This window comes from Lepeophtheirus salmonis, chromosome 6 (assembly GCF_016086655.4).
Source record: "Lepeophtheirus salmonis chromosome 6, UVic_Lsal_1.4, whole genome shotgun sequence".
Lineage (NCBI taxonomy): Eukaryota > Metazoa > Arthropoda > Copepoda > Siphonostomatoida > Caligidae > Lepeophtheirus > Lepeophtheirus salmonis.
In genome coordinates this window covers 20,352,694-20,379,670 of record NC_052136.2, presented here as the reverse complement: position 1 = coordinate 20,379,670, position 26,977 = coordinate 20,352,694, and the positions used below count along the sequence as shown (strand labels likewise).

The 26,977-nt window shown below is 31.2% G+C and overlaps 2 long non-coding RNA genes across 3 annotated transcripts in view; one reads left to right on the top strand and one right to left on the bottom strand.

Annotated features, from left to right (window-relative positions):
• Positions 1 to 20,425, top strand: part of LOC121120177 (uncharacterized) — a 60,031-nt gene extending 39,606 nt beyond the window's left edge. Inside the window, exons 6-7 of one of the 2 annotated variants that reach the window (XR_011780512.1) lie at positions 15,616 to 17,019; positions 17,134 to 17,429. This is a non-coding gene — a long non-coding RNA (uncharacterized lncRNA). Of the gene's footprint in view, positions 1 to 15,615 lie in introns of both variants that reach the window. The other variant, XR_005864930.2, reaches the window with a different exon arrangement.
• On the bottom strand, positions 236 to 13,161 carry LOC121120176 (uncharacterized). The gene is made up of 3 exons (XR_005864928.2): positions 12,900 to 13,161; positions 2,734 to 2,904; positions 236 to 513 (listed from the first exon to the last, which is right to left on the bottom strand). It is a non-coding gene; the product is annotated as an uncharacterized lncRNA (long non-coding RNA).
• Positions 20,426 to 26,977: the final 6,552 nt, after the last annotated feature.

The window sequence follows — 26,977 nt, the reverse complement described above, 5'->3', positions numbered from 1 at the left end:
AATTCCTAACAGATAGTGAATAATAATTCAACATTTGGAAGGAATATGCCATACACCAACTGATTTTGGGTGTTTTCTTTTTAAAGGAAAGGTTGAATGATACAATAAATGTAACAACGCGTAGGGAGGTTTATCTTTTTAATTTCTTTTTTTCTTCCAAAATGATGAGACGCTTCAGCTCAAAGAGTATTACAAAATTGGTCTTGGACTGAGCCTTAATACTAATAACTACAAACAATTTTTGAGCCTTTTTTATTTCTCTATTTGGAGGAAAGGTTGCGAGAGACAGCAAAGATTATATTGTGCTGAATACAAAAATAATTCATTTTATTTTGTGAGATAAATATTTAACACATAAATTTAACATATTTTCTTAATATTGACAAATAATATAATTAAATAACCAAAAAAAAGATTGTCACAGACGTTAAAGAGATAAAATAAATGCTTGGTTACTTTTTATGCAATAACCTTTTTATTTTATTTATGTTTCCATAAAGATGAAGAGGGAATCTGAAAAGTAAAAAGTAAATAATAATGACAATATTATCTTCAAATACCCTATAAAATATTATTATGTAACTAATAATATGAGTTTTACATAAGAGTTCAAAAAAAAAAAACCTAACAAAAAATCAAATCAAATGAATAATTTATGAGTTCCATCATCAATCAGGTTGGTGCATATTATTTACACTCCATGATGATCCCTCAACCAAAGGAACTATCACTTCATACATATTTATGATTTGGATAGATAAAAATACTTTATTATATTGGTTAAAAAGTGATTACATCAAAATAATATAATTCAAAATAGTCACTGGAATAATCTACTTCAATTAAAATTTACTTTCTATTTTTTAGTCATATTTTGCCCATTCAAAAGCTATAACCTAAGTAGCGAAAAAAATACAATGTAATCAATATTTGTCAGATTACACAGGGGAACAATTAAGGGGGGAAGGGGGAATTGTGCAAATGAATTGAAGACAATAATCGAATTTATTTATGGGCGCATAATCCAAAATGGAAATCAGTTTTTCTCTCATACTGAATTCTAGATTATCTGAGATTGTAGTAATTCGGAACTATTATCGTTCAGAGTCCTTTTTTTACCCATAAAACAATCCCCAAATTAAAAATAGGATTAATGAAACATATGCAAAGGTGTTTTTATTTATTCTGTATCTTGCTCTGAACTCGGTATATTTCCATTTTTAGGCTGAAAAATGATGGAAAACGGCACTCTTCTTTAGACCCATAAAACTTATTCATAATACATAGTTTATTGGATAACTATCAACTAGTACTGTACCGTATACCGGTACTATAGTGGTACCAGTACAATAACGTTTTTAAAACGGTATTGTACTCAATTGTAGTCTATGACATAAGTTTCTCCATTTTTGAGTTGCGAGAGCCCTATAAGTGTATATGAGTTACTTTGAATTAATTTATATATATTTTCCCCCAACCTAGTACGCAAATTTTGTTACTCGAAATGGTATAAAAATGTTGATTATGTGATAACTCTACTACCAACTAATTTTTGATCTTTCTTTATGAAACATTGAAGGTCGTATTTCGTAAGGATGAAATAAAAAAACTTAAAATGTCTGTTGTTAGATATACTCGTACTTAAATATGAACATTAGGCTGGTTTGTTTTTTAACTTTTTTTGAATTACCATTACGACTTGTTTGGAAAATTTGGGATTTGGTAAGAAATAACCTATAGAAACTTTCATTTTCCTACGATATCATCTTTCAGTAGCACACCTAGTTCAAAATTTGAAAGTAGACAAATGTTCTTTACTTCGTCAATAAAGATTAAAATACAGTATAAATCCTTATATTACACTAATTGATGATGATAGAGACTACTATAACCTATAAAAAACATCTATAAGATTTTCTCTATAGCTAATCTGGACCAAAAATAGAGAATAACATAAGGAAAATGATATCCTTCCTTTCTGAAAATGTATATGCGATATATGCGCGCTATACGTGGATCATCAAATATAAATAACTTTTTCTCAATAAAACAATTTGAGAAAACAACATTCTTAGTGCTTTTTAAATGTTAGAAAAATGTATATCAAAATTATTTAAGATAAAATAACTAAAAATGTATTCTCAGTATTTATATTAATTAAGTGAGGAGTTTTGTCATTTTTATTAATTTGATCAAGGGCAATGAAATTTTGTATAGGTAATTTTCATATGAAAACTTTTCCCACTACCCGTAATCGAAATTCGAAAAAGGTTGAAAATCAAATCGCTCCAATGTACTTGTACTTCAACTTTAATGTGTAATGGTTTTTTTATGTACTTGTTTTGTCTTTTATGCAAATACTGTAGTAGGGATTCCATAAAGATATATTTAAAAAACTTTTGATTCTGTTCATTCTTTCTTATTACATTCACTCAAAACCAAGGAAATCAAAGTATAAGAAAAGCAAGATTGATTGACGAATCATTGCTACTGTATTTGTGTGTGAATTTTTTTAAATATTTGACAAGTGGCATATGGAGTAGAATACTATACTATCAGAATACAAATATTACATCGTAATTGGACTGAAACGTATTATTCCATCAGTTTTTGACGTAATTGAATATAAAATATAAAGATAATGGCCCATATCTTTTACATAATATATCTCAAAGTCTACCACAAACTTTTTAATGGAACTAAAAAGGGTTTGAAAAATAAAAGGATTATTACCAGGCATAAGTGGAATTGGATATCCTGATACTAGGATCCGCACGACACCATGAGTCCTCATAACTAATACGAGCAACAAAATCCGTTTTTTCTTCAATAGCTCTCATGGTAGAGTCCTCGAAAAGTGATGCAAATATCTTGGCAATATCTTTCTTGATGCTTTTGACATTTCTAAAAGTGTTGAAAGATTATGATAGTTAGTATTATTATTTGAGCTTTATGTTAAATAGAATAATTAAAAATATGTACCATATTATAAAAGTCTTATTTAAATATGTATTTACGTTGGTAACCTACACAATCTTGGTGCTCTTATTAATTTTAACTTCCTATTTTGAAAATACACGTATATTAGTGAGCAAGGAGCACCAAAGCTACAAACCAAGTAGAAAAGTGTTAGGTTGAGTAGATTAATGGTCTAATTTAAAAAAAATCCGCATGAAAGCTGTCACTTTTTTTGATACGACACCTTGTTAATTTAAAAAAAAATTAATTTATGGGGATTATATATATTAGTGTTGGGGTTCGGTCTGGAAATCATTGACCGGTCTGAGAACGTTATAAAGTTCGGTCTAGATTGGTCTCATAGAAAAATTTTATAGCATGACAGCATATGGATTTTCAAGTACAATGACGTCATACGAAGTTTAAACAGAGATAACTCTGATAAATTTTAATCCCGTCGCTCGTAGAATTCTGAATTCGAACATCTCTTGAGATGTTTTATCAATTTAGAAGTATCTTGCTTGGGTCCTAATTCTTGGAGAACATGTAAGACTACTTAATAATAAAACAAACTTATGTGTGAGGAAACGGATTCTTTTACTTGTATGACATATTACACATTAATCAATAGATTTGCTTGTATAATCGAATTAATAAATGTTTACTATATGTATAAAATATTTGTTCTTAAAAAAAATTGTGTACTTTTGAGATATTTTTGAAAAAAATCAATAACGGTTGATCCAGAAGAAAAGAAAAAAGAAATTTGATATCTCATAATATATGAGACCGAACAAATAGGTCCTCGGTCTGAGACCACAGCACAGACCGAAAAATCGTTCCAAATCTGTCTAGAAAAAATCACTTAAGACCGAACCTAAAAAAAGTCCGTGCTGGACTGAGTCTCAACACTATTAGCTATAATTAAAGAGGGGATGTGTTAAAGAAAAAACTGATTTTAGGGATTAGAAAAGAAAAAAATGGTTGATGCGTGTGCTCTTTCTTCTTTTTGTTAATTATGTAATCAGTCGCAGTGGTGTTAATATCTCCCTCTAAAAGAAAAAATGATTTAAAAATGGATAATAAAATAAACTTTTATGAATTTAAATATAATGATAATATTTTCCCTCCACTCATACTATTTTAAATGTAGAAGGGTCTCCTCTTTATAGCCGTGATTAACAACAAGAAGAAGTTGCTTCCGCTTTCTAAAACAGGTTTTATGTACCTCAACACGTATAGCAGAAAAAAAGGTTGTTGTGTAGCAGCCAACTACATTTTGACAAATATGATCATGGCTTCGTGTCGTCATTTGGTTTGTAGCTGAAAATTACTGTCAGTAGATATGTCGCCTCTCAAATTTAGGAAATTATGCTCTTTTTTTATATCTACACTTGCGAGGATTTCGACAATTTTCAAATCTCTAGTAATATTATGTAGGTACTACGAGGAAGCTCCTTCTAAGTAACTATTAGCAAGTGTCAACAAGGGTTAAAATGACGAGTCATTTGATCGGATGTGAGTAATTTGAAGGAACATAATATAATAAATGTGTCATTTATTTACAATACGCTAAAAATATAAAGTAAATGTTTGTGTAAAAACAATAAACAAAAGTTAAATACATATATTTTACGTATTTAACGAAGTTTTTGAGTTACAAACTTAAGTTTCCAAAAGAAATATATTATATTTTATATAACTTAAAGTGAGAATTGTTACATCAAATTCGACAAACTTGTCATCACATCCCAAAAATCCTTCATTTTATATCCTTTTCCATTTTAATGTACGAGTATATACTGTACATAATATTATATGATATTTTTCTAAAAGATATAAGTCGCATCAATCAACATAATTCAAATATAAAAGTAAATAAAATTGTCACTACAAATGATAAAAAAAAATAATTTTATTTGCTTCTAATCTCTTTGACTTGTTATTATGATTCCTTAGGGTTTCCTGTACAAGTTTCCCCATATTTCATACTTTCTCTCTCTATCTCGAAATTAGAGACAGTGAGAGAGGATAGTTGAAATTTACTCATCGCAATTTTTTAATAATAAGGAAATAACTTTGGTATGACAACCGAATAACAAGTCTATGAATTTGCCGGGTGGGGTCATCAATCTTCAGTGCTCATTGAAATAATTTTTTTAAAGTAGTTTTAATTGGTTGTATATTGATTTTTTTTTCTTCCCCAGTGTGTTCATAAGGACTCATTCCACCTCTGTTCGGATATTGAGGATTGCGTCCTATTATCTTATTAATAAATAGTAAGGTAATTTGGATCCCTAGGATCTATTGCATCATATCCCACGTCTTCAAAAAGGTGAGAGTAGGAGTTCTTTTATTTTTTTAATTTTATTCAAAAGAATCACGCTAAGAATGTCAGGGCGCCCGACTGAGAGACCATGAGAGGGGGAGACTCCTCGCTAACTTTATTCAAGGGCTGTGAGGAAAGGAAATTTTTTGAAGGCGAATGAAGAAAGTCTATTGACTGGGAAAGAAGTCATAAATGGTAGATATTTTTTGTTTTTCTTGAAGATGATGGGAAGATTTTCACCCAATGCGTAGATGAGGTTCTTCCCTATTTAGTTGAGCTGGAGAAGTCTATGGAAATTCGTCGGAAGCTTCCACAGTCCATAACAAGAGGCTAGATATTAATGATCGCTAAAAAAGGGTGGCTACCGATTTTAACAATTAGAGACTATCACGGTGCGCAATGAGATCTATAAGCATTCTTTCGAGTGTTCTTGCCAGTAAAATATAACCAATTTTTAACTCCAAAGTTGGTAAAGAACAAAAAGCCTTCCTAAAGGGGAGAAATATTTCATTTAAAGAAATGTAGAAATTGTGTCCTGTTGAAATAGTAGGCCAAAAAGGGAAATTTTCGTACAATTCAGCAAAGCTTTTGATTCTGTCATACACAGTCATATTTTGAAAGCAGATAAAATACTTCTTCCTTTTGGAATACTTTAATCCCATCACAGCTTTCTCTTCAATGTCGCGTCAACTATCTCGATGCGTGATTTTTTCAGATCCACCAGCACCTGTCCTACATAACTGCAGCATATGATCCAACAGTGATCTCGTCCAAGCAAAATGCAACTTTCAAATCGTGAATAAAGACAAACTCCTCATCATCACTACACCGTTTTGTCCTTTTGAAACGTTCGAGTAACGTGTTTATAATGATGATCACCAAGTCATTCTTATTCAGTAGGCGAACACTGATAGATCTATACTCACATGGTTTCAGATGTAACTTGCTTCATCGAGAAACTTATTGAATCACTGCAGGAACTCAGGCCTCGCTCCTACATTTCAAAAGGATGATCTAGCTACCTTAACCAACTAAAAAAATGATTTCTATTATTCACATGCCATCTTTCTCGCTGATTTTGGAAAGAACTATTCTTTTTTGTACAAGATGAAGTTCAGAGTTTTCACTGGAACAATTTTAAGTGTTCATTACATCCAGTTGTCCTCTACTTTAAGTCGGACAATGTTATTAATCATGTCTCCTATACAATTATTTCTGATGACAGCACTGAAGACGTACACTTTGTTTTAAAGTCCTGGATGTCATCAGGAAAGATTTGAAAGTGAGATTACCTGGTTTGTAGTTCTTGCATTTGTTTACTTATGGTTGTTCAGGGTAATACAAAAATTGGAAGATGCTTTGCAACGTTTGCTAATTTGAAAGGGAGTTAGGTATTGAATATCAGTGGAATTTATTTCCTACTTCTCATCGGAAATCCCCATGCAATGGGTAGGGTGGTACTGTCAAACGCCTTACTGCTGCAGAAAGCTTAGCCAAGCAATACACCAACCAAATTCTATCTCAGAAGAAATGTTTGAATGTTGCCCTTTATTGTATTTAAGTATGTTACCCAAGATTGAAATGGAAGGATGGCGAACTCTGCATGCAAATCGTTACGATGGAATTGATGTGAGGGTGCTGTTCCTGGAATCAAATCTTAACACCAGTTCATTCCACTAAGTATTGATAAAATTGGGGCAAAAATGGTGCAGTGATGATAAAGAGCTTGCCTGTATTCACGATTTTAAAGTTGTATTCGGCTTGGACGAGATCATAGTTGGCTCTTATGCTGCAGTTATGTTCGACATTCATTTTAAGCAGATCATTTTTTTTCAAAAATCTTGCAGAAATTATTTTGATTTTATCTCTTGAAGTGAAAATTTTGAGTAGATTTTAACTTGATCTAAAATTGTTAATTTTGTATTTAATGGACGTTTCTCAAACCCCAAAATTTCCATAAATTAGTTTTTAGTATATAGAAAATAAATTTGTCAAACAAATGTTTACAAAAATTGGGGTTATGGACCGCAGAGGAGGGTGCGGTCACTGAAACAGAAATATTGATTTTTTAGAATTCTACATCAAAAAATGAACACACATGGAGTTCTTAGTCTTTTTCTACGAGTACTTCTTCAAATATTACCTAAAATTATTTTTCGGATCTTTATGTGATGATATCCATATTTGGAAATGAGGCCTTAACAAAAACATCAGTTAATCGATAACACCTAATCTTAATGACTTCAAATTTTGGCAGGAGATTTATTATAATTAGAGGTAAAACATATCTAAAAATGAAGAAAATCTAAACGCATTCGTGTAAATTTTGAAAAAAATTGGCTGATTTGACATGGATTATTGACCCATTAAGAAAGAGTTACAATCAAGGTTGCCCTTCAGCCCATCTATTATTCGTCGTTGCACTAAAAGATCTTGGAGATTCAATTGTAAGGAAATTCAAGGGGTTTGAAGTGGATTTTGGGACCTCAAGACATATAATTGATATAGACGTAACATTGATGTTAGAAGCTAAGTGTGAGGGGCGATTAAATAAACTGGTTGACGTGATTTTAAATTACTTCAAGAAGTATGAAAGGATGTCCGGTTTGAAGATCAACTATAAAAAACAGTTGTTGTTCCTACTGATAAATGGAACCCAAGTAAGGATATAAAAATTAGCAGCTGTTCAATTAATGACACTGTTGAAATATTAGGAATTATATAGAATACAAAAGGTGCATCTTATTCAAACTGGGCATTCCAAAAAAAATATGTGTGGTCTTCCATATACCAATGGAGAAGTTTGAATCTTCAAAAAAGGATTGACCTATAATGTTTCAAAATTGTTCATAATATATTATAAAAAGGCAACAGCTATTCCGTGGCTCGCTGAGAAGGCAATTGAAGAAAAAAATTGTTGTTTCAAGAATTTATTTTACTGTTCTAAAAAAAAAACTATAAAGAAGCTAGGAAGTGTGTTGGCCTTGCTGTCGAGAATTATACCAAAAATATATCAAAATGTATTTATTGAGCTAGCAAGAGAATTATTTGGAAAGTTACGCCGAATTTTACATCTTCCTCAACAATTGACATTCTGCGTCGGAATTGTGAGTAAAAAGTTTTCTTTAAAAACAAGTTATACCTGCCAAAGCTGGAATTAGAGGCTTTATCAAAAAAAAAAAATATATATATATTATTACAATTCACGATATTGGCGATGGCTCAGTGTTTAGTTACCAAAAATGTATGTTCCCACTTAAAAGAGCAGCATTAAATCATTTGCTACCTGTACCGTGGCAATTGGTAATGAATTATTTGTCTCAAACAGAAGCAGAAGCTACAAGAATATGTGATTATTTTCTAGTGTTACTAGATTCACCTTGTGAATGAACAAGCAGAATTATGGTCAATCTCTAACATAAAGTATGGGAAAAAATTTACTTGCCAATTTCAAATTTAATCAGGCTGCATTTATTTTGACGCTCCCTGTAAGGATTTTGATTCAATGTTTAATTCAACAATTCACGCTGTAGCCAGTTGTCCGGCTCTCAAAATTGAAAGAGAGTTTGTCACACTGAATTTTCCAAAGATTACGGCGAAGTTTGTCTCCCCTTTATTATTATTTGGACTCCCTTCGAAAAGACGTAATGCTAAAAATTGAGTATTTGAACATACTATTAGAAGCTTTAAAAGCTTTATAGCTGAAAAATTACCTATTGCAGAGCCCATCAGGGTAGAAAATCTTAGGACAATAATGATTTCAGCTGCAGCAAGATATTCATCATTTTTAATCAAGATTCCTAATACTGGTTTAACTTCATGGTGCTATGCTGGAGGTTTAATAAGATATTATTCAATATTGTTCAAGTAGAAGCTCAAAGTTCCTGAGTTGATTGGTTCGCAATTTTAGAAAGTTTCAAAATGAATCAATTTCTCATATTTAGTTTATTACTGTTAGTTTTTTAATTTTTTTTTCCAATAGTTTTTAGTTGTTTAATTAATTTCACAATTGATTTCCTATTCAATTTATAAGGCGTGCATTTGAAGTCATCTTTTTCAATGATTTAAAAAAAGTATGAATTTATTTTAGTCAAGTAATAGTAATTGTAATATGTGTCAAATGTCTGTTTATTCCTATTTATATTACACCGGGTGTCCGGAAAGTCCTGACTGATTTCTAACTTCCAACTTCATTAAGATCTACAAGGACTAAAAGTAGATATACAGAGAAATGTTTTTAATAAAAAAACTTGGCTTGGTTATAATCTATAATATGTTTTTAACAATTTGGCCTTTAGATTCCATAACAGCCACAACACGGGGACGGAAGGAGGAACAGGTGTTCTTGATGTAGGTGGGGTCTATTTTGCCCCAGGCCTTAGTGATACTGGCCTTGAGAGCTTTGGTACTGCTGTGGCGTTTTTTGCAAGCCTGCGCCCAGATGCTGAAATCCAAGGGGTTCAGGTCGGGGGAGAAGGGGGACCAGAAGTCCTTAGGCCAGAAATCCACATTCTCCTTCAACCACTTCTGGGTGTTCTTGGCTGTGTGTGCGGGTGCCCCATCCTGCTGGAAACACACCCTCTTGCCAGGATACTCCTTCCTGATCCATGGGACCACCTTGGTCTTGAGCACCTTGATGTAGTCCTTCGAGGTGAGCCTGTAGCCCTCTCAGAAGAAGACTGGAGGCATGGCTTTACCATCTGAGCCAACAACTCCAAGCATCATGATGCTGGCTGGGTGCTTGGTCATGGACACATATTTCTCAGATTCCACATAACCATTAAGTCAAATGTAGCGATCATTTTTGCGGTTGAAGACTGGATCCACTGTAAAAGTTTTCTCATCGGAAAAAATGAGAATTCTGTCCCCATTACTTTTCATGTTGTTCAAAATCTTCTTGCATCGGATGTATCTGGCCTCCATATTGGCCATGGACAACATGGGACGGGTGATGCGGACCAAGGACTTGCCCCCAATGTCCTTGACAATGTTGGCAGCAGTAGTCTTCCCCATGTTGTTCTTCTTGGCAATTGTTCTGATGCTCAGAAGAGGGTTTATCTTGATCTGGGCCCTAATCTTCTTCTTTGTGGCCTTGGTGGCCTTTAAGACAGGTATCCTACTTCGAGGCTTGTCTTCAAAGCCTTCCCCCTTGTCCAACCTCCTCTTGACCCTGCCAATGGTGCTGGCGGACATGCTGGTGGCCTCAGAGATCTCCTTGTGGCTTATTCCTGCATGAAGCAGAGCAGCTACTTCATGTCTATTAGCCTCCATGTCAAAAACAATTATGAATTTCGAAATGTTATTGAAACAAAACTTGTTAATCTGAAAACTGTCTTTAACTTTTATTTACGTAACATTTACGTAAAAAGTCTCTGAAACCTCGAAAAAAGCCATTGAAGGTCCCGGTCAAGACTTTCGGGACACCCAGTATGTATATGTAGTCTCTCAAGAATGAATAAAGCTATAAAAAAAACTTACCCTCCAGAACCCAGGAATCTGCTCTAACCAGAATGAAACATAGTTATACCTAACTCAGAATTCTGAATCGTTTATATTTTATGTTTAACGCCTGTATCTGTCTCCGTTTTTGAAATAAATACCCTGGTTATGGGTTTTTATGAGTGGATAAACATCAATCATACCAACTACTATTTATCTCTTATACTCCCCACCACCTAAAAAAAATATGGGGGCTTCATAAACTTTTAGACAGACTCATGCCCTCTCTAGTTGAAGGCCACTGGTGTTTAGTCTAAAAATGATATCTTGAGTGAGATTCAAGTTCTATAATTTAGCTATGTACTTGTATAAATTTTGCTATAACTAACTTCTACGAAGTCCCAAATTGTACCTACATGATAGAGAATGAATATTTCTATGTAGACCCAATCAACGTAAATATAATGAGGGATTTTTAAGTTGGAGTAATTGATAAGAAGAAACAAAAACTAATGGAAGACTTTAATTAGAACACAACTTTGTGGGGATAGAAGTTTGTTGAACTCTACTTGATGTAGTTCATTCCTCATATTTCATTTTAATCACTTTTACATACTCGTACATACTTAAGTATGTATGTTATTGTTAGGTGTTAATTTCAGCAATCCAAAAACATAGGCCCCATAAATCTACTTAGTACAGCGTTTCTCCTAAAAAGAATATCCCACTTATTTTTTTAAGAACATTTTTGTAGTTGACAAAACTTCTGAATTCTAATAGTTTGATGAGGTAATAGTATGCATATTATTCTACAAAATAAGTTTTTCAGTGAACCTGGATAGAGAATCACAGACTAGGGGAAATCACAATGGCCAAAGAATAAGAAGTGACTTGTACATATCGAAGTAAAAATCGAATACAATAGCAAGCAAGAATGTTTTTTCTCAAAATGGAATCTGTATAACTTTTGTATGCTTCGAAGAATTGTTGTCATTTTATATTGGAGGTGCTGAAAAGTGCACTTAATGAATGTACAAATTGATTCCTTCAGTAAAGTAATTATAAATTGATAGATTATATTTGAAAGGTCATATTGGAGACAAGCTAAGTCTCATAGATCAAATGAACATTATAAACTATTATTCAAAATCTTAGGTATCGCGAATCGTCCTGGAAGTTTGAATACAAAGCCTACAACATAAAAAATATATAGTTGTGTATTAAATATTGGGCTGGATTGTTTTTGTGTTAACTAACTCACCACAAATAATTATCATAATTATAGTATTGAGATAACTATTAAGCCATTGGGGAAATATGAAACTATACGATTCTGCGGATTTATCGGACTGTTGGAGTCACAATACATTTGGGAGTGCTACAAACTTGCATTTTTTTTCTATGTATGTATGGACTAAATGACAAAAAGGGCTTAGAATTGCAAAGCCCTAACGTACCTGGAGGGATCAAATACAAACTAAACGGGTTACTCCCGTAAAATTATTTTATTAGTTATATATATATTAGTATATTTATGAGAATATTTTAGTACGAAATTCATTCTATGGTGATAAAAGACGTAATTTCTCACAAATAAATTTGACAAGTCAAAAGATTAATACAATTTTTTTAATAAAAATAAGATAATAACAGTTTTTACAATACTTGCATGCAAAGTATCATTGGCACTCAATCATATCCTTTTCTAAAAGGCTCAGGGAATCATACGATTTTGCGGCGTTTCCAAAGAAATGATCAAAGTACGTTATCAATATAAATGTGAGATAATTTAAATGAAAATATAAATGTAATTTAAATTCTATTTTGAGAAACACAATGTCAGCTTCTTGTGTGTTAACGGGCACATGGATATATTCTAAAAAGTTTATTTCACAACTGCATATGTATACCCAAAAACTCCTAGTTACATTGCCCCATACTGATAAATAATAAATCAAACAAGAAACAAAAAACTTCTCTAATATTATTTTTTGCTCATCAAAGATTTTCCCGCCAAATAATCTTCTTTTTTTTTCTTGCAAAAAAATGGTATGCACACTAAGCAGCAGTAAAAGTTGGTAACAATCGACATTTAACGATCGACATACATATTTGGAGAGTTATAAACGGACACATTCCATATTTTTACATTATTCGTTATGTTTAAACTTACTTAATCAAATATTTTGTATGCTCCACTGGTTGATATTTATGATACATGACTCACGGAAAAGGCACTTGCTGACGAGGATGGATTGATTGATTGAAAGTGATGATGTATAGCGCGGAGAAGATGATAAATAAGATGTAAAAGGAGTTATTGTGTAATATGTAGAATTTGAGAGATTATTACTGTATTACTATACAAGGAACTTTTGGGCTACTGGGTTAAAACAACATTGTTGATTCATCAACTGTTCCTCATCATTATTTTTAAGTAAAGTATTACACACGTAATATTGCCATGAATCGCACGCTCGTAATTCACTTCATACAACTGACGAGGAGGGGAATGAACGTAAAAAACGGAGTCTAGTGAATTATAAATTTTAATACATAAGTCATAACATAGGAAAAAATATGATGAAATTCATATATGTACTGGCGCGCCAAAATCGAGTTTATACTAATGAAAAAGTTCTACAAAAGATAATTACATATCATTATTATTACATCGAAACTATTTTATCAACAACTCACGACATATAAATAAATATATCAAAAACCTATAATTATAAGTTTGTATTAGTCTTAAACTTACAATCGGTCTCGTCCCACGTCTTGTCCAGTTTCTTGAAAAGCACCCTCTAAAAACCATCATTTTCAATAATATTTTAGTAAAATAGTGAATTTACCAATTGGATTTGTTTACAAATACTATAAATATCTTTCAAGTACCAGAAAAGTTTGACACTATTCTTAATTTAGGCGTAATTAAAGTATTGCTATACACATTGTTGAAAATTGATTGATGATGACGTCACTGGCGTAAATCAATGATGACTTTATTGAGCAAAACAAATAAGATCCATTTTGGACTCATCCTTAAAATTTAGAATGGGTCGTACGTCACATCAGAATTTTTGAACTAATACATCCTTAATATATTACTAACTAATCTCATCCTATTACATTGAATACCTCTAGTAAGTAAATTAAATCTGTAAACATGCAAAATAGACATAACTATATATAGTAGGTATAATGGACCAATACATTTATATAAAATACAAGATTAAGGATGAAAGATATATTTACTTAAATAACAAATAAAATATGTATTTCGTTATTAATTAGAATGCAAATTCGTTTTTATTCCAAAATAACTTTTACTCTCACGTTCTTGCATATGACGTCAGCACTGTTGATGTCGGCCTTGAGCTTGAGACCCTAAACCGGGGCTTTTATGTTTCGAAATAGGTAAGGTGTGAGCTTTTTGGTCTTATTATGTGACGTCATTGGTGTAATCACGTCATTTAATCGAGTTAATGATTAAGTCATTCAGTCAAGTCTATGATTACGAAATAAGATATTTTGAACTTTTTGGATTGTTGATGCGTGAAAAATAAAATGCATTGTGTGACATTGATCAAAAATACACGAGCCTACTGTCAATTTGATTAAACTTGAGATCCCTGCTAAGCATTTAACAGCCAAGTTTTATAAGAATAAAAATATTTTTAAATTAAGATGAGAGAAATTGTTAAATTTCAGCCGTGTATTTGGATTTCTAAATAGGACTTTCAAGACATAAATCTTTACTGTCCATAATTATGGCTTTCAAAAAAATAATGTAAAAAAGTAACCCTACATCCACTCCCCCTTCCAAAGAAAAATCATAGAAACGCCCCTGGTCCTACCTGTTATTTTGATAAAATTTAATGTTACTGTTTTGATTATAAAATTTAGTTGTTATAAAACATGATTGTTTAAGCCCCCAAATTGGGAGACATTATCAATGATGACATGATGTGAAAACAACCTATAGGTATATAACTGTGTGTACCTTAGTTCAAACATAGCTAATTAGCACCCTTTTCGCTTTGTCATAGAATTATAAAAGTAGGTTCATAAGACGTAATACGATTGTTCTTTTGTGTGTACGTTTCTTACTTCTTACTACAATGAACATTGAGCATCTCCTTATTAAGGATATCAGGCTATTTATACTAGAAGATAAAAACATAATACTTTACATATAGATAAATATCAAATATTAAATAATCATAAAAATAATAAGAAGAGGGCCAGAAGAAAGAAAAGAAGAAGATCCTTTGTACATACACTAAAATCAGACCCTAATATTTATTAAAAATATGTTACTACATCGTTATACAATCATTTTTGATATAGTAAACAATAAGTTAACTATTATAATAGAAAGAATAAGGTATTTTATCTACTTATCATGGTTCTCTTTCCCTCATCGATCCAAAAAACAAAAGTAATGTACTAATCTAGCCATTTTTAAGGAGTTAGTACATATTAGTTTGATATAATTGAATACTTGTATTTGAATCATTAAACAGCTCCAAGTCTTACATTGGTATTTTTTTGGATTTAAGAAATTAATGTAAATACCATTAATATAAATATAACCAAACCCTTCGTAATGATCGGTAAGTGCACATAAAATAAATCACCCTAAGATTGAGGACTGACGATGGGTCTGACTATATGTATCTGCATAAATGTTCTAAACAAATTATTATAAATTTTTATTATAACAGTATGGAAACAACTTATTCAATTTAAAAAATTATATTTTACAAATAGTCTTTAAATGAATTTAAAAAACCTTACCCACCTATTTGTTGTAGTATTTTTAAATGGAAAATTAGTTAATTCTCAAAAGAAAATTATATGTTCCCTTCATTTCAAAAACATAGATTTTTGGACTGAAAAAATATACTCGGACAAACTTACGAAACACATTTTGGTGAAGAAAGATATATTTCCGTCATTCAATCATCAAAATACTTCTATAATTAAGCTCAACGCCGGTGGAACATTAAAAAAGTCATTTATATCTTAACTTAAAGAAAAACTGGATTTGAACAGCGTTCCAAAAGCTATTGGGCCTGAACATAATCTCAATTTCGGTTCATAACTAAAAACTATGTAGGTATAATACAATTTAAATAACATATTAAAAGCATTAATTATGTTCTTTTGTATCTAATAATAGTATACTAATAACTATAGATCACAACCAACAAGAATTATAAAATATATAGATTAGCTTTTAAATATTGTATTATCAAATTGAAAGTATAAAAAAGAAACAGAAGCTATCAAGCTCATTTATGAATTCCAAAAATTTAAATATCGTTGCACTATCATTTTAAATAGTATCTAGCCTATTATAAACTGTTAGTTTAGTTTCACAGGATCTCCAATCATTGTACTTGTTTTATTATATTAGTTAATTGCAAATTTACAGATCAAATTTGAAGGTTCATATCAAATAAGTTATTCACATTCTTGTGCTTCAGTCTTAACTTTTCTTGCTTTCCCGAAGTTAAAATATGAAAACAATATAAATGAAGATATAACATTAAGTATTCAAAGTTATATATATGGTTTGGCGCAAGAAATATAAAAATTTGTTAATAGCGGAACAATTGAAGATATCTTGGATCCAAATCATCGTGGAAATTCTTAGATTATGATTTAGAGTTTTTTCTTTGGCGAACAATTGCAACTTCTATATAACATCAGTAAGCTGAGGCTGATAGTGATAACTCTTCCTGGAAAACCTCAGCGTGCTTGATATCGTTGATATATGTTCAGTTGTTGTAACTTGTATATTCTTTAGTCAATCCCTCATATTATGTAAATTGAAAAAACTTGAGTCCTATTAATCCTGGAGTCAGAAAGGCCCATTCAAACTAATTAGACATCCGTTTGCTGTTTTTCATATTCTTCTTATAAAAGTTCTAACACAAAACTTAAGGAAATACATATGACGCTGTTTTGGAGCAAAATTTGACATCGTGAATCCCATATGACGACAAAGAAATAGATACTTATCTGCCTACTGATTTGGAGAAGAAACAAGGACTTTTGAAGTCGTGCTCCTGTTCAAAGACATACTTCTTTAATTTTTACGAGTCAAAAACATGTAATTTATAGCAGTATTAGAAGTCCTAAGTATCATAATAGTTATAAAACAACAACATCCAAGTACTAAATAACTAAATGAAAAAGGGGAGCAGAGGTTTCGTGGGAAGAGATCATCCAGATGTTGTAATTCATGGTTTATCATAGACTTGAAGTAATATTTAATGCAGGTAAAAAAATGAACTTGTCTGAATAATTTTTCAATTTTTTTCATTTTTTCTCTTTCTTTTTCCCTACATGTTTTCATCAAACATCAATTTTCAATATCTGCAAAAATGAACCAGTTATCAAGGGTTATTTTTTCGACAACATTATTCTTCATAACTTTTGTTTTTGGAAGTACGAATTTTTTTTTTCGTAGTTTTGTGTTTCTTTTACATTTCCACTAAATGTTATTTACTAATATTTTTTTTTTTGCAAAATTAGTTCAAAAAAAGTATATAGAAAATTGACTCCTCATCTTAACATTTTTTTAGATGCATATATATTGGTATGCTTTTTGAAGTTTATAACACATTATTTTTTTATATTCATAATAATAATACTAAGGTTACAAGAGGCTATAATTAGAGTAATTTTTTTTTTTTTTGGGGGGGAGATGATGAGACGTTGTAAATTACCTTACTTAACCGGATCTTTTTCGACAATAATAACGAAACATTAATATTATAATTATTAGTATATAGAAGCATTTTCTGAATATTTTTTTAATTTTCTTAATTAATTTGACAATTTTCAATATTATTTCCCTCACCCTCCTTAGCCGGAGCAACGCCGGCTAATTCTTAGCTAGTATTATGCATATATACTCGTATATGTATTTAAAATTAGATGATGATATCATACGTACTTCACTTTTCAATGTACTAAAGTAATGTCTATGTTGACACTTATGAATAGAACTCTATCAACATTAATATTGAATGTATAGACTAGTCATATATCTAGGCATAGAGATTAAGGTGAAATTAAGAGAATTTTATGCTCATTTTTGAGCAACTGAATGGACAAAATTTAAAAATGAATCGATAAAATCTTTATATGACCTTCATATTTCATGTTGTTACCATTGTTGAATCACACAACTTTTCTTTCAAAAAGAAACCGAAAAAAGGCTCAAAATCAGTAGGTAGTTTGCCAAAATAAGTGAATCTTACCGAATTTATCTCTTATTACTCATAAACTATCATGGTCACATTATTTCCCCACAATTTTTAAATGAAATACATATTTCATAATATTAAAATCCTAAATAGTATTTTATTCGATACTGTATTATAAAACTGCATAGTAATATTTTATTAAGAGCATAGCTTTACCTTTATATTTGTAACGTAGTGTTGTGTCGATCCTTATTTGTTCGGTCCAGTCCAGTATTAGGATCGTCAGTCTTTGGGAACAGTCCATAGGACTGTCGTTCCTTCGAATTTTTCATAAAAATATCAATAGTGTTAAGCCAAATAAGATATATTTAATATGCATTAAGATTATTGCATATATCTTGCAAAAAAAAAATATATATTTTTCATTATAATACAATATAATAGGAACATATTATATTGTTACTTGGTTATATAATTTATTTTTATATAAGGGAATAGTTAATAGGAGGAAAAACACCCTCATTGACGTAAAGAGGGATTAATTTTACCTTCTTTAAACACCGACAAGTGGGTCTGGCCTGGACTGCAGTCCTCTGTCCTAAATAATGACCGACACAACACTATTTGTAAGTGACTAGCCTGTCCCTTCCACAGACGCATAGGGGGGTATTTGGACACAAAATGCTGCTGGTGTAGAGTCTATGTTTATGTCTCTCAAATAATTTAAAAATTCAAATCAATAATGTTATTTATAATTTATCTAATTTATTCTAGAACAATAATTAAAAACCTAATCAAATAGTCAGTAACAGTAAAAAATCAATAGATTGCTACGTAACAATCCTCTCAATATGTCGCTAAACCAAATTTATGATTTTTTTGTTGATGTTTCTTCTTTTTAATGATAAATAAAAAGTTTCTTTTATAACAATTTATTAAATAACTTTTGTTTACTAATATTATGTAAATTTAATCCTGTTCAATCCAATATCACAAAACTAACTAACTCCTAACTTGCCTTGTCACAAATTTAGACCAAAATGAAGATCACTAAATACATCTTTTCTTGTGCCTCTGTGTACAACTGGAAGTATTGTCACCCCTAAATAAAATTAGTTTACCCCAAATGAATTAGTATCTTGTGTTCTACCATCTTTCATAAGATTTGAAGCAATCCCAGAATAATCAACTATTAATGCATTATCCCTTTACTTTTATTTTTTTAAAGTAGAGAGTGTTAATGTTAATGATGTTAGTTTCTAGTTACTACCTAAAAAACTGCACAGAAGCATGCGAGGGAGGAGCAAAATTAAATAGTTTATTTATATATATATATATATAAGACTAGTATGAGTTTGCCTGTTCCACGGACGCATGGGGCAGGGACGCACTTGGACAAAAAATGATGGTGGTCAAATAATTTAATAATTCAAAAAAATAATATTATTCATAACTTATGTTTGTCTATTTAAATCGAATGTTAAAGTACCAGAAGAAACATAAAAAAACCCCAAGAACGCAAAAAAAAAAAAAAATGTTTTGTAACCTCCTAGGTTTGATTAAAAAAAAAGGTTATGTTCAGAATTACTCCTAAATTAGTATTGTTACTCACACAGTTACGCATGCTTTAAGGACAACCCAATAAATTGTAAAGATAATAAATAATCAGTATCGGTAAACAATCAGCAGATAGCTAAGTAACAATCCTCTAACTATATTGCTAAACCAAATTTATGATTAATAATTTTTTTGTTAATGTTTTTTATATATATCAAAGATAAAAAGTTTACTATATTAATATTTTTAAATTAAACCCTGTTCAACACCATGTCGATAAACTAACCTTCTCCTAACTTGCCTAAAGTAAAGATCGTTTAATAAATTCACCAACTACATAACAACTTTAAAATTACTTAACCTACAAATAAATTAGTATCCTGCGTAATATCCCATGCTTCAATAGAATGCTCATAAGTGTTCATTTGAATTGCAGTGATGAATTAACTTTTTAATGCAATCTCCCCTTCATGTTACATCCTAAATATGATTGAACAGAGTGAATTCTCATAAGTGTTCATCCAAGACGAATTAACTGGCTAATATAATCTTCCCTTCACTTCTTATTTTTAATATTAGATAGAGCAAGAAGAAAACAAAAACTGTTCCTAGGTAGCAAAAATGTAGGAGGAATCGTGTTCTATTTATTTACTTTATCTACAAGCTTTTACAAATGTATTTCCTGTCACTTGAAGACTCCCTAATTTGATGGGAAGGATAATTAATCAATGTTTAACAAAAAGCTAAATTGTTCTTGCATTACTATCCTAGAAAATAAGATTGGCTGGAATTCCACGTTTCTACCAATCCTAAAGACATTACTAGTTGTCATTCATAAGTAAAATTTTTTATATTTTTTATAATTTTAGCATCATTCATAAAGACATGAAACGTGTGATACAGTGAGGCTATCCGTCTTCTTTTCACGTAGTTGTCTTTATTGTATCTCATTAATTTTCCTGAAAAAAAGTCTAAAAATCCGTTAGTAATTAGCCAATTCTTCCCAACTGTGGAATTATAAATCAATGTTGGAAATTGTAAACAGCTTAAGTAGAGCTTATTCGAATGCAATTAATCAACGTTCAGATCACTTATAAAAGGTAGGGGCAGTAGAAAAATTGACGACTGACGACTAAAAATAATAGAAAAGTTTTATGTTAGTGAGGTAATTTCGTGTTCTAAATTTTATTTGAGGAAATCAGTTCTACTGACGGTGTAAATTTTGGAGGAAAAAAAAAGCTTCTCCTTTTGTTGACAATATTACAAAATATAGCCAGTGTATATGTATATGTGTATATATCTAAAAATATGCTAGTACTTTAACAGCAGTTGGGATTGGTCCCCCGTACAATCCATTTCATATAGAGTCCCACTATAATTCAAACCGGGCATGTTCAACAAACGCCTTGTTTTGATATCTCAAAAGCCAACATTATAGTGAGAACCAAACACAGAACAATCAAATCTATTCAGTAATGCACGATATTCATCCACCAAGCATTCAAGGATAGATATTCTTATTCCCAAAAATATTAATGTTATTATTCAATTCATAAATATATTAGAAAAAAATATTAAATCTCTAAAGATGTTGTATTGAAAGAAGTTGAACAACCTCAAAAAAGTGAAAGGAGATGTTTTCCCTGTAAATTGAAGAGTATTCATTCAAGAAGGATATTTAAATACCTATTTAAAATGCTTTAATTGTAACAGTAATGGCGTGATGTGCTTTTTTTTTTTTTTTTGTTCTCTGAATACAAATATTTTATTTTTAATCAAATTATAATGTTTAATGATTTTTTTGCTTTTTTTTTTCTCCCGAAATCGAAGAAATTAAATAGGCTATAGAATGAGAATCCCTATTGATGACACGTTTCAGGAATACAATAATCCTAATATTCTATATAAAATACTTAATAATGTACATATTTCGAATTATATGCAAATATCTAGCTATTATATACACTTGACGTGTTCATTTATCTTCAGTTAAAAATTGTATTAAGTGTTGCATAAAAGAGATTTGTAAAAATCTATGCACAAGGAATCATTGCATTAAATATGTAGCTATTTACTATAAGTACTTAAAAATATACATTAAATCAAAATTTTCATTTAATGCCTTTTTATTTGAACACAAGGAATTGTCATTTATATGAGTCATTTAATTGCTGGGACCACCGAACTATATAATAACTTGATAATCAATATGAGAAAAAAATAAGACTCGACCAATAATTTCTAATACTATAATATTAGAACTCATTAACTCCACCTTCAGCTGATATTGTATGTTATTTCTATGCAATAAAAAAACACCAAGTAGTTCTAGTATTTATTTAGTATTCAACAGCTGATAGACGAATAGCTCTCTTTTTCCTTTTTATTCATTAGGTTGTGCATCCAGTTATTATACTAAGCGGTGACTGGGACTTATTTTAATTTAATTTCCATAACGTCTATCTCGGAGGGGATGTCACATATTGATGACTTCAATAACTCGCAACTTTTGATTGTTATTGTTTTTCAAAAAAAGGAGGAGGAGGATAATGGCTTAATTCTCTTACTAATAGCACAAAAAACAACCCCAGAAAAAAGCTCCAAAAATTAATTGGTAGTGTGCGAATAATTTCAAATATGGAATTTTGGATTTCTATCAAACAATTGTCAGGAATCGTTCACAGCTTATGAAGAGCTAAATAAATTTCGAGCATTCAACGTTCAGAACATTGACTACTGAAAAAAAGAAACTGAAACATTGACTGCTGAAAAAACTGTATATTGTTGGGTTAGCGAGGTAACGCCCTGCTAGAGAGAAGGATTGGAGACACATAATTGACACATCTGTTGACTGTAGTCCTTTTACTTCATAAATTATTTTCAATGAAGTCATAAATAGCATTATAATTTAAGGAGACGCCTTCATGCAACTTCAGTGTTGATATTTGTAAAACATAAAATGTGCAAATCTTGATGAAACTTCATCAAATGGCTTTCAAAATAAAAAAAATATATGATATTTACTTGAATACTACTTTATGCCAGTAATTGATACTGATATTTTAATTAAATCAAAGGAGTATTTACTAAAAATCCTTAAAAATGGGTAGACTTTCCTTTATTTATTTTTTTTGGATAAATTAGAGACAAAAAAAGTAGAATAATTTAGAGAGAAATATCTTTTTTTTAATTATTGTAATAGTTAATGTTTATCTACAATATGGAAATAAGATTTTATAACTATGTAATACCATATTTTAAAGACATCTTAAGGTCAGGTATATAATAAAACTATGTAATAGAGGGATATATTTGTGATAACTCTGTCCTACAGCAAAAATTGAACAAAAACAGTATATACTCAATTTAATAGAGTTTGATCCCCTTATTCCAAATGTAAACCTTATGTTTTTTTCTCAGAATCTTGTGGCCTTCAGAAAATGGACATACATTTTTTATTATTTTGGCTATTTTTAAGGTTCAATGCTGATTTAAAGATAGGGATAAATTATTTAAATATATTTTAAAGCCGAATGTTAAAAAATTATAAAACTATTTTTTAAATGCCTGCACTATACTTATAACTCGAGTTATCTTTGTTTAAAGTGTAAAACATGTACTTTTTATTCAGAGGCTCATACATTCAAGACGAATAGATTCCAAAAGTTTAAAAGTATCTCATCGGATAGCTGAAAATATTAACTTTAATTATTAAAAAAAAGAGCTCTTACAAAAAGGCCCTATATATTGTTGTCAATTTGAGATTAGGTCACGACAATATCTCAAGGATAAAACTCATTTTTGAATTGATCTCATAATAAAAGTCCATATACCAGGTGTCCGGAAAGTCCTGACTGATTTCTAACTTCCAACTTCATTAAGATCTACAAGGACTAAAAGTAGAGATACAGAGAAATGTTTTTAATAAAAAAACTTTGCTTGGTTATAATCTATAATATGTTTTTAACAATTTGGGATTCAGCTTCCATAACAGCCACAACACGGGGACGGAAGGAGGAGCAGGTGTTCTTGATGTAGGTGGGGTCCATCTTGGCCCAGGCCTTGGTGATACTGGCCTTGAGAGCTTTGGTAGTATTCTGCTGTGGCGTTTTTAGCAAGCTTGCCTCTCAATGTGCGCCCAGATGCTGAAATCCAAAGGGTTCAGGTCGGGGGGGGGAGGAGGGGGCCAGAAGTTCTTAGGCCATAATTCCACATTCTCCTTCAATCACTTTTGGGTGTTCTTGGCTGTGTGTGCGGGTGCTCCATCCTGCTGGAAACACACCCTCTTGCCAGGATACTCCTTCCTGATCCATGGGGCCACCTATGTCTTGAGCACCTTGATGTAGTCCTCCGAGGTGAGCCTGTTGCCCTCTCGGAAGAAGACTGGAGGCATGGCTTTACCATCTGAGCCAACAACTCCAAGCATCATGATGCTGGCTGGGTGCTTGGTCATGGACACATATTTCTCTGATCCCACATAACCATTAAGGCTAATGTAGCAATCATTTTTGTAGTTGAAGACTGGATCCACTGTAGAAGTTTTCTCATCGGAAAAAATGAGAATTCTGTCCCCATTGCTTTTCATGTTGTTCAAAATCTTATTGCATCAGATGTATCTGGCCTCCATATTGCCCATGGACAACATGGGACGGGTGGTGCGGACCAAGGACTTGCCCCCAATGTCCTTGACAATGTTGGCAGCAGTAGTCTTACCCATGTTGTTCTTCTTGGCAATTGTTCTGATGTTCAGAAGAGGGTTTATCTTGATTTGGGCCCTGATCTTCTTTGTGGCCTTTAAGACAGGGGTCCTACTTCGAGGCTTGTCTTCAAGGCTTTCCCCTTTGTCCAACCTCCTCTTGGTCCTGCCAATGGTGCTGGCGGACATGCTCAGAGATCTCCTTGTGGCTGATTCCTGCACGAAGCAGAGCAGCTACTTCATTTCTTTTAGCCTCCATGTCAAAAACAATTATGAATTTCGAAATGTTATTGAAACAAAGCTTGTTAATCTGAAAACGGTCTTTAACTTTTATTTACGCAACATTTACGTAAAAAGTCTCTGAAACGTCGAAAAAAACCATCGAAGGTACCGGTCAATACTTTCGGGACATCCGGTATGTATATTGGTATTACCCACTTAGAAGAGATAAAAACAAAGAGAGATAAAAATAAAAAGTAGGGTGAGAAATTTAAAAAATGTGAAATACAATCCATCTTGAGTGTATAATACTGAATTCGGTATCCATGTTCATCAAGGGGAAGAGTGCATGTGCAGGAAGGAATCCCTGCTGAACTGTTCCCGGCCAGTAGAATTTGCTCCGAGGACTTCCTTGAATGCCCGTCTTTTGGAATCACATACTCACTACGGGTATGCATCTTGTGTCCATGGAGCTTGAAATAAGGATGAATGTGCGGAATAAATCTTACTAGTGAATTTTATAGTTAATGTAAAAGGATAAATTTCTTTTCTGAGTTTAATCTTGGATCGGTGTTGATGGATAGAGTTGTGTTGATAAAGTTGTAACTATCTGACAGTGGGAGAAGGAACCCTTTATATATGATTTCTGGATAACGCCTCCTAATTAAAGAGATTAAAAAATTTAACATCCACTTTGATATTAACTTCTATAGAGCCTTTTCACTGACATCATGAATTGCATCATAATTGAAGGAGACGCCATTTTGGGGGCTCAAAGTTGATATTTTTACTACATAACATGGATAAGTTTATATATATTTTTTGATTAATTGCATCAACATTGTTATTGTTGAAACTAATGTATTGTATGAAATATATATAAACAATCTATAGAGGAACACCCATATTAAATAAAAATCAATAAGAAATTGACTTATCTCATTATACAGGTTTCTGAGATATAAAATTTTCTATAGACTTTGAAAAAGAGCAAGTTCTGTATTGGAACAATATTTTGCGCTGAAACAAAAGAGTTTCTTTAATCTGGATTTATTTATACAGGTTGAGACATGAGGCTTAATGTTACAACAAATCGTATAATATATCTTTATTTTCATTGAAACTGTTACATATAAATTACAATTTATATAATTCTAAAACATATACTAAGCACATTCTTAACTCAATGGCATGAAACATTCCACCATTACACATTTCTCAAGGGTTAAAAAAATATATTTACATAATTTATCCCTATCTTTAACACTGAGGGATTAAAACAGCTTTGAACCTTAAAAATAGCCAAAATAATAAAAATATTTAGGCATTTTCTGAAGGCCACGAGATTCTGAGGGAGAAAATAGGACACATTTAGAATAAGGGTATGTAATTGTACTAAGTTAAGCATATGTTGTTCTTGTGTATAAAAAAAAGTTTGCTCTTGTTGAATATTGTATTTAATAAGGTTTAAAAGTCCTTTTGTTTGTTGATCCGATTGGGCATCCAATAGTTCACAATTTTCCAGAATATTAATGAAATTTTTTTTCCATTCTTATTAAACATTATTATTTAAACCTTCAAAATAGTCAACATCAACAATGGTGACGTCAAGTGAAAGCACTCTATTGCCCATTATTATTTGTTACGTTTTAAAAAGAAATAACAAACAAATAAGTGAAGAAAAAATAACAAATAAATTGAATTGAAGACTGCAGTCAACAGCTTTATCCAGTCCTTTTTCTGAGTCTCTAGTCTCTACAGCTGAAAAAAAGAAAAGAATGTATAGTGTACCTATATTTATTTTGTTAGTATATTATTGTGATACTATACAGTATACACCGTCATCCATGTTATTGAATCCTGTCGCCTGTCACCCAATTAATCAATATTTTCAATTCGAGAGGTTGCGATATTGTAACATAAATATTTATTGATGTAAGAATAATTATATTCTATGATCATTGCATAATCATCAAATCAATATTTCCAAGGAATTTGATCATAGACAACTTCTACTCATGTAGACTAATTGAGGATACTACTGTAGCACTAATTTAAGGGGTTTTTAATAATATTGATTTAAAAAGTTAGGGTTTTGCTTATTTGAAAAATATAATGATTTTGAACATAAATTCAATTTTTTTTTTGTCAACTACAAATATATATTTAACTAAGGTTGCTTACCATTGGATTTGCTGAATACAAAGTACTTATTATCAGAGATATAGACCTACGGTCCATGGCTGATATGATCCAAAGACAAGTAAAAGAAATGACACATAAGTATCTGAAATTAGCAATAAATTTAGTGAGTGAAAAACAAATGGAATGGTATGTACCCGAGCCCGCAAAGTGATATTCCCAAAAATTAAACAGAACAATAGAATTGGTAAAGCAATACAAATATCTTGGAGTTATTATATACTTCAGACTTAGATGGGCGGCCCAATATTATTCAAAAAGCCAAAAAAAGTTGTTTTTTTCGTTCAGGAATTTGATTGGACAATAGTGGGGTTTACGCCCTTACTATATTCAATGGATTTGGAATGCCTG